Here is a 9,597-nt window from a genome sequence, read left to right as displayed (position 1 = left end):
GGGGGAGACCTTAAGAAGCTCCTGTATTTGCTCCAAGTGATGGCTTCATAGCTGAAAGGCTTAAACTAAAGAAGCAGTAGATAGGAGCTATGAAGGAAACAAGTCTCATTGGATTCCCATTCATGACCTTGCTGCTGAGGATAAGTCTTGTAATATGGGAGGGATGGACGCCCCTTCATACCCATTCCCTCTTCACTAAAACCACTTCCTCAAGAAAAAGTGTGCCCCTATACCTCATCCCTTTAAATTCAACCTCAATCCTACTCACCCAGGCCATGCATCCTAACGAGGTCCATGATGGTAACCAGTGGGGAATGGAGGGAGGGGAGTTACCAGGAGTGGGAAGGCGGCCCAGGCTACATTGTCAATTATGTGGTGATATCACTTCCAGCATGTAGCAGAAGTGACATCATCACATTGGGCCATCCTGGTGACTTTCTGGTATTTGGGCAAAAACTCTATGGTAAAATTGTTTCTGGCATGAAGTTTTTGCCTAAATACCAGAGCATCGCCCAGATATTCCCAAAATGATGATGACACTTCCAGTAAATGTCCAGACTCCATATTGTTGGACCTAAGTCTGGGCCTTCTTTGTGCTCCTGATAAGTCCCCCTGCCAGCCAGTTGATCAACGCCCAGGGCAAAGAATATCTCACCTCCAGCAAGGAGCTGGCAACCCTACTCAGGGTAGGAGCGTGGCCTTCAGAACTTTGTTTCACCTAGAACTGGAGGGACTGTGGCTGCAAGAAAGGTTCTGCAAGAAAGCCATAAGACCCAAGTGCAGTAGCACCTTAGAGAGTTTCTGGATTTTTACATTGAATATTTTGATCCCTAATGGTCTAAATGAAGAAGTAAATCACATATGCATTTCTTAAAAGATATAGCTGAGTCGTTTAGCAGGCTCTGCCAATTGACTTGCAGAGGGTATGAGGGATGGTGCAACTTCTCTAGGAGTGTGACAATCTGTTCTTGTGTATTGATATGTTGTAATAATGGGGATTCCTTGGTATATTTTAATTCCTGATTGTGGATATATACACCACAGAGCTACAATTCATTCTCTTCTTGTTTACAAAGGTAAATAATGGCCCTATTTCAATAATAAAGTGATAATTATCTAATTAATAAACTGGTCATTCTTCTAGTGTATGTGAGTAATACAAATCAATCATTTTGAAAGAAACATTTTTGTATTTGATAAATGACTCACACAATAGTTAATGTAAAGGATTCTTTTTTCCTTCCCCCATTTCTTCTTTTTCCCAAGTTTTGAAGCTCTCGACAGAAATCTTGTTTTTTGAATAATTTTACCTTATGGCGCATATTTTAATAATTTGTATCACTGAGGAAGGCCTTGTGGCCAAATTCATTTGGTTTCAACAAAATTTTAAAATTGTAATGCATTAAAACTCTGTTAATTTAACATATGCAACCCATTAGAATTTATTCTAAGAGACTTTTTGTCACCCTTCTTGTTTGTTATGGACCTGAGCAGTCCAGTATTTTCACTGACTGTCTGTGGGGAAAATGGATAAAATCACAGACATTTAAATGTCTGGTATTTTTTCAGTGGTTTTCAGCAGGAACTCATTTGCATGTTAGGCCGCATCCTCACACTAAGACAGCTGGAACGGCATTCCTGTGCGTTCCTGCCAAAAACAACAACTCTGTTTTTTGCCAAACAGTCAGTGAAAATAGTCAGTGATCATGGGACTCTACCCTGCATAACTTTAAATTTGTCAAAAATGTGTTTTCCTGGAGTCCAATCTATACGTACAGCTTTTTCCTTCCCCAAGACTGAAATTCCAAAATTACATGGTCACTACTCCCCAGGATGTCCACTACTTTTACCTCATCAACCACTTTTTCCCTGTTGGTGAGATCAAGTCCAAGATAGCATATTCCCTTGTTTCCCTTTCCACTTTCTGGAAAATGAAGTTGTCAGAAAGACAAGTCAGGAATTTATTTGACCTTCCATTTTCAGCAGAGTTGATCTTCCAACAGATATCTGGATAATTAAAATATTCCATGACCACCATGTCCTGTCTCTTTGAGAACTTTGTAATCTGTTCTAGGAGAGTCTCATCCAAGTCTTCTGCCTGGCTTGCTGGTTTAAAGCAGACATCCACCATAATATCACTATTATTTCTTACTCCTTTTTTATTTTTACCCAGAGACTCTCAGCTGTACTTCCATGCTCAGATTCATGTATTTCCTCACAAGTATATATCTCCTTTACATATAATGCTACTCCTTCACCCTTCCTTATTTGTCTGTCCCTTTTAAATAAGTTGTACCACTCAAGCCTAACATTCCAATTGTGAATTTCATCCTACCAAGTTTCAGTAATGCCTATAAGGTCATATTCCCTTTCTATTAAGACATCAAGTTCCGTCTGCTTGTTTCCCATACTCTGCACATTAGTGTAGAGACATGGAAATCCACACTTTATACACCCTGCATTTCCCATTTCTGTACTTACCTGTGAGTTAATGTAACCTAGCATATGCACCATTCCCCACAAAACGTTAGTGTTCTTATCTTCAGATATTGACATCATACTAGGCTTTGAATTTTTGTCTTGCTCCTCCATATGATTTAGTTTAAAGCTCTCCTTATTAGGTTTGCAAGGCTCTTACCAAACTTATTTTTCCCTACCTTCATGAGATACAAACTATCTTCTGATAGAAGAGCTTTATCTTGAAAGCATAAGTAATGGTCCAAAAATCCAAACCTTTCCTGATGACACCATCTACGTAGCCAGTAATTTATTTGCAGTATTCTTCTTTCCTTTCCTAAGCCATAGTCCTTGATAGGAAGAACTGAAGAAAACACAACCTGCATTCCAAGGTCCTTGACCTTCTTACCCAGAGCCACATAGTCTCTTTTAAAATGTTCTGGGCTGTGTCAGGCAGTATTATTTGTTCTCAAATGGATGAGCAAGAAAGGACACAATCTGTGGGTTTGATGAGGCTTCCTACCCATTCTGTCACATCCTGGATGTGACAGATGACAAGTCCAAATGGCACACTTTATCCTCTACCCCTCTCAAATGAGAATCCCCAATTACCAACACACACCTTCTCTTATACTGGGGAGCAGAACCTCCTCTCATCTATGGGGACCTGAGAAATTCTGCATCCAGTCAGAAAGCTTGAACAGAGCACTTTTCATAGCTTTGCCTTTGCAAAACATGTTTCGCAACAGAGGTGTTTTGGACTGATATCATTAAAGGGTGATTTGCAACCCTTCAATCTGATAACACACACAAAAAAAGGGTTAAGTATGGCTGTTTGAGCGTAACCAGAAAACCAAACGGAACATCCACAGAAACTTTGATCATTTATTGAGATAAGAAGTTTTCTTTAATAAGCTAGACTGAAGAACGTACAAGCATGAAAAATTTAACTATACAATTACCCTGAAAATAAATGCTAAAGTATTGAGAAGAGGGAGCAGACTCCCTACCTTTGGATTGGGTAAGGAACTTCCCATCAGCTTGGGCAGGAAGGGTGGAATGGTCTGAACAACCTGTCCTGACGCAAATTCATTTTCATGTATTAAAGCCAAACAGCAACAACATATTTATGGCAACACTTCTCTATGAACTGTGTCATTATTGGATGATGGGATCTGGAATAAGAACAGGCATAGTAGTTGGTCAAGGTGGAACCAGCAGACAACATAGACAGGAAGCATTTAAAGAAGTCTGAATAATGATTTTAAATCAATGACAGTTGTATTTTATTCCTGGTTCTTGTTGTGGTTTTATTGCTTGCAGGGGGAGAGTCCTTCAGTTTCCCAAGATCACTTGGGGAAGTGTCAGGACCCATCAGATACTTTATTCCAAAGCCAATTTCAGTTTCACCACTCAGCACAAGGTCCAGACCAGTGCAGAAAGTTGCATTAGCAGCAAGGAACAGAATACCCAACGCCACCTCTTCTGGGGTTCCCAAGCATCCCAGTAGCTATAATTGTGTAAAAAAAGAAAAAGAGGAGGAGATTGGATTTATACCCTGCCCTTCACTACCTGAAGGAGTCGTGGCTTACAATCTTCCTTTCCCTTCCTTACAACAAGCACCCTGTGAGGTTGTTGGGGCTGAGACCTCTGACAGAAACTGCTCTTTCCAGAACAGCTCTGACAGATTTATGACTGATTCAAGGTCATTCCAGCCAATGCATGTGGAAGAGTGCGGAATCAAACCCAGTTCTCCCAGACAAGAGTCAGCACACTTAACCACGACACCAAACTGGATAGAGAGGTAAATGTAGAATTCTATACTCAGCTCTCATAAGACATGATCATGAGGTCTCAGAAGCTGACTCTGTGTGGGGTAGCATTTACTAGCAGTAGAATTCACTCTCCACTGAGTGTAGCAGTAGAATTCAGGTTTCCTGGGTGCAGAATTTGAATTTCTGCCAGTGTATACACACTACTTATTATAACCACCTGAGATGTGATAAAACTAGGCTGGCTTGGGAGATCTAGAGGCTATGCCTGTGGAGGTCAGAATTTGGGGAGGGGAGAGACCTCAGTGGGGATTCTTCTGCATCCACCATCTGGGAACACTCTAGGATTTCTGCTTCTCATACTCTGCAGAGCTGCCATTTTCTCCTCAGCACAGATCTCTGTAGCCTGGAGAACAGCTGTCATTCTAGGAGAACTTCAGGCACCGCATTGAGGATGGAAACCTTGGGAAGAACCATTCATCTGCAGCAGCACCATTCCTGTTTCCCCACAACACACTCACCTGATAACTTTCAAATTCCTGGATTACAGCCTCTGGGTTCTTAAAACGGTTTGCTAGCCCTTCCCACAAAGGAGTCCAGGTATTACTTGGTGAGATGCTAAAATTCAAAATGTTTAAGAATGATTAACAAACATCAGGGGCATTATGAAACATCAAGAAATGTGTCCCCAAGTGAATGAGTTTTGAAGACCTGTCTTCCCTATTGTTCTTGGAAAGATAGCAACTTCCACATTGACCTTGTAATTTAACACAATAAGAGTAATTAACACCATACTCCGGATTATTCATTTCTATACCTTATAAAAATATAGCATGAAATGCAGGCTCTGCAATCTCAGTCCGCAGGGAATTGACAAATCACTTTTCTAAAACACACACACACACAAGAAAAAGCATTTCCAAAAACTCCAATATTCTGTAAACTCTTGGGGGAGGATTTCTCTTCCCACCTCCATTTTTTCCCTTTAACTGGAGCAGACTGGATCTTAGAAGCTGGATTTCTTCCCTCAATATTTTGAACTCAGTTTAGTTAATTGACACAGCTCTCATTTTCTGCACACTTTGGGGAGACCCACTAGGATGCAGGCACCCCCCTCCCACCTTCTCTAGCTGTAACTGCAGTGGTTTGAGTACTTTGATGATATCTGATACACATTGCTACATTTAAAGACATTGCTCCCCAAGTCGGAATAAAGAGGTGGACACAAGTGAGTTGGTAAAACTATGGGCCACTATATTAAATAAGCACAGCAACAGCAAGGGCAACCAACTGCGGCCAAGTCAGGGCCAGGGGTCTCCGCAGACCACTCCCCTGCCTTTTAGTGGGCAAGAGACCCATCCCCCCAGCTGGAGCTGTGTGATACAGCTCCCGTCAGGCAGGCCTAGCAGGGAGGCATGCACCTGAAGGCCCAGTCACCAGACGCGTGTCTCAGCGAAAGGCACCCATCCGAGTGAGTCTCCAGGACAGTCTGCATTCACACACCTCGGGTCACCAATACCCAAAGGTTGATTCTGCCAGACCCCTAACTCCCCAAAAGGGGGAGGCTAACCGGTCCTCCCCAGGCCGCATGGCACCATAAACCCAATAAAACTTGCCCTCAAAAGTGACCAACCTATAAAGAGGCACCATCCCGAAGCGAATTCCACAATCTACTAATATGCTATGCAGGGTAGGCAAAAAACACACCCCAGTCCAAAGCCAAACAGTCAGGGAGTAAAAAATTCCTACCTGGCCCCTCACTAAAGGAGGCGACCAGCACTTGCCTACATAACAAACAGGGCGGGCAGGAAGGCTAAGCATCGCAGAAGGGCTGACAGCAGGGGGCGGAGGCCTCTAGGAGGCACGTACATACCCCACCCCCTTAAAGACGCGCCTAAAGTGCGCGCCAAAGACCGCTCTCCCCTCCTGGGAGGCAAAAATTCCCCGACAGCTGAGCCGCGAGGCAGCAAGCTGTCGGAGACTCCATTGCCTGTGTACATCTTTAAGGCAAAGGAGATTATTCCAGTGGAACTGAAAAGAATGGAATTCATTTCCTAAACTGTAATTTTAGACGTTATCATGTTTTGGATCTAATCTATTCCTTGTGGTTCTCTTTTCATAAGCAACAATATTCAAAAGGGAAAAGAAATTTGTGGACTTTGTATCATTTATACCTTCTCCAGAAAAGTTGACTCAGCCCATTTGTCTGGGTATTACACTCTTTCAGTATCAATTACCTGTTATTGTTCCTTATGTTTTCCCTTCTATTATCTCCTTATTTGTTTTAGCAAAAAATGTTGCCTGTAACTCCTGGCAATGGGCTATGGAGGACCTGTCTTTCTTTCCTGAGAATATTCTGCAAAGGACACTGTGCATTGAGGGTTCTGTAAGGATAATAATCATTTTTACCTGTTGACTCATACTCCATATTTGCTCTCATCGATGGCCAGGGCTTTGGTCACGGAAATTACAGCCCCTGCAAGAGAAAATACAACAATCAGGATTGTCAACTGACAAGAAATGGCTTGGCCTCCTCTTATGCCTTTTTCTACACTTGGATGTGAACAAGGCTTTTTTGTAGAAAAAGCCCATCAGCAACTCATTTACATATTAGGTCACACTCCCAGACATCACCATTGTTTCACACAGGGGTTTTTGTATAAAAGCCCAGTAAGGATTTGCATATTAGGCCACACCTCCTGCTGCCAAACCAGCTGGAACTGCATTTCTGTGCATTCCTGCTCAAAAAAAGCCCTGGATGCCTACGATTTAAGTGGCTATGAAGCTTCTCTTAAAGGGAAAGAGTATTTTTCTCAAGTCCTGTTGGCCACCCTAGTGAGTACAGGTTGAAGGATGATGGGCCAGACCGTCTTATCCTTCAACATAGATTTTCAGCACCTGAGTGATCACCATCCCCACAAAGACCTGGGTAAGAAAACATGAGGGAGGGTAAGATGAAGCCTCTATTCCAGGGGTGGCCAATGGTAGCTCTCTAGATGTTTTTTGCCTACAACTCCCATTAGCCCCAGCCATTGGCCATGCTGACTGGGGCTAATGGGAGTTGTAGGCAAAAAACATCTGGAGAGCTACCGTTGGCCACCCCTGCTGTAGGCCATTACATTAATTGGTTGGAAGCACCTGGTGCAATGCCCCTGTGCCTCAGACCTCCAGAAGCAAGTGAACACAGTGTAGGCAGGGAAGTCAGGCATACTCTAAGCATCTTCCTATTTATTCTCTATTGTCACAGTCTCCCTTTGAAGTGCAGATGAACACTCCTAGGGAAAAGCTCCTTCCTTTCTTCCTTCCTTCCACTCACACAAGATGGGGCTTCAGAATGCTCCTCTGCATCTACCTTCTCTGCATCTACCTCCCTCTGCCGTGTAGATAACATAGGATCTTCCTCTATCTTTTTACACTGTGCTATCAGTCTAGTACCGGTATTTCTAGATTTATTTTGTTTCAACTTGAAACAGTGGCTCTGTGTAACTTTGCAACATTACAACCACATGGAACCAGATGGTCTGTTCAGATTCAATGCAAACACCTCTGCATTAAGGCCTCATGTGCTCTGCTAACTAAAGTAGAATCTTTACTACTACCCTTCTCAGCATAATCCACATAGGTTAGAACTGTCCATGGCACAGCCCCTCCCCAATAAGGCTAGCAGAAATAATTGTAACTGGAGGAAGAGGAGTTGGATTCATATCCCACCCTTCACTCAGAATCTCAGAGCGACTTACAATCTCCTTCCCTTTCTCTCCCCACAGCAGATACCATGTGAGGTAGGTGAGGCTGAGAGATCTCTTCCAAGAACTGGTCTTGAGAAAATAGCCCTGAGAGAACTTGTGACTGACCCAAAGTCATACCAGCAGGTGTATGTGAAAAAGTAAAGAATCAAACCCGGTTCACCCAGATTAGAGCCCATGCTGTTAACCACTGCACCAAACTGGCTCTCCCATAAGGATTAGGGCACAAAGCAAGTCCTTAGCTTCATGGTCCTTCCTCATCATGTTCCTCATCAGAGCCCTGGACCTTCCTCATCACATTCATTTGGGCAGCAGATGACTGAAGGACCCAGGGAAAGACCTGCACCTCTGAATCCTATACCATTCCAGGTTGTTTCTCCTTGCTTTTCAACTCTGGGGCTACCCCCAGGAACAGAGAATCTGCTTATATATTAGAAACATTCTCCTTGGATAATAACAAACAGCTCACAACATTGAGTTCCATGAGGTTTTCGAAGTCTTGGGCAGTCACATCATCTAGTGATTCTACATAAGCTGTTTGCACGAGGATACAAAAGAGAAAAGGGGTTTCACAGGGGCAAGAGCCACAAAGGAAGAAAGAACAGAACAACCCCCCCCCCATGTGCTGCGGGATTTCATCTTTCTTTTTTTCCCTTTAAAGTAATATTCATTTGAATAAAACCACAAGTCTGACATAATAATCAGATCAGAAAATTAGCTGTGGGTTAACACACACTAGGAGTAAGGGGCTGGTTTAGACCTCAGAGGTGTGAGTCCTGGAACTTAGTGTGGAGTGTCTGTGAGGTAGGGTGGCCAGACCGTCCCGGTCTCCTGGGACTTTCCCGGTTCTGGCCACCAATTCCCGGCTCCCGGGCTGCCTATACCGGGACCATTACAAAGTCCCGGTATAGCCAGCGGGGAGCCGGCAGGCCGCGCGCGCGGGCCGGGAAGGTGGGGAGTGAGGCAGCCAGCGTCCCTGCGCGTGCGCACAGTGGTGTGCGCACGCGCAGGGACACTGGCTGCCTCACTCCCCGCCTTCCCCGCCCACGCGCGGGGTCCGGAGAGGCTGGCGCTGGTCCCTGGAGGCCTCCAGAGGCCAGAGCCGGCAGCGGAGAGGCCAGCGCTGGTCCCTGGAGGCCTCCAGAGGCCAGCGGAGGCTTCGTGGAGAGACCGGCGCTGGTCCCTGGAGGCCTCCAGAGGCCAGCGGAGGCTTCGTGGAGAGGCCGGCGCTGGTCCCTGGAGGCCTCCAGAGGCCAGCGGAGGCTTCGTGGAGAGGCTGGCGCTGGTCCCTGGAGGCCTCCAGAGGACAGCGGAGGCATCGTGGAGAAGCCTCCGCTGGTCCCTGGAGGCCTCCAGAGGCCAGCGGAGGCGTCGTGGAGAGGCCTCCGCTGGTCCCTGGAGGCCTCCAGAGGCCAGCGGAGGCTTCGTGGAGAGGCCTCCGCTGGTCCCTGGAGGCCTCCAGAGGCCAGCGCAGGCATCGTGGAGAGGCCTCCGCTGGTCCCTGGAGGCCTCCAGAGGCCAGCGGAGGCTTCGTGGAGAGGCCTGCGCTGGTCCCTGGAGGCCTCCAGAGACCAGCGGAGGCAGCGTGGAGAGGCCAGCGCTGGTCCCTGGAGGCCTCCAGA

At 45.5% G+C, this 9,597-nt stretch overlaps 1 pseudogene; it reads right to left on the bottom strand.

Moving 5' to 3' along the window:
* Positions 1 to 3,338: 3,338 nt before the first annotated feature.
* LOC132583337 (17-beta-hydroxysteroid dehydrogenase 14-like) lies at positions 3,339 to 8,239 on the bottom strand (annotated as a pseudogene).
* Between the last annotated feature and the right edge of the window lie 1,358 nt (positions 8,240 to 9,597).

This window comes from Heteronotia binoei, chromosome 15, assembly GCF_032191835.1.
Source record: "Heteronotia binoei isolate CCM8104 ecotype False Entrance Well chromosome 15, APGP_CSIRO_Hbin_v1, whole genome shotgun sequence".
In the NCBI taxonomy this organism is placed as follows: Eukaryota; Metazoa; Chordata; class Lepidosauria; order Squamata; family Gekkonidae; genus Heteronotia; species Heteronotia binoei.
Note: the sequence above shows the minus strand (reverse complement) of the source record. Positions and strands in the feature narration are given on the sequence as shown.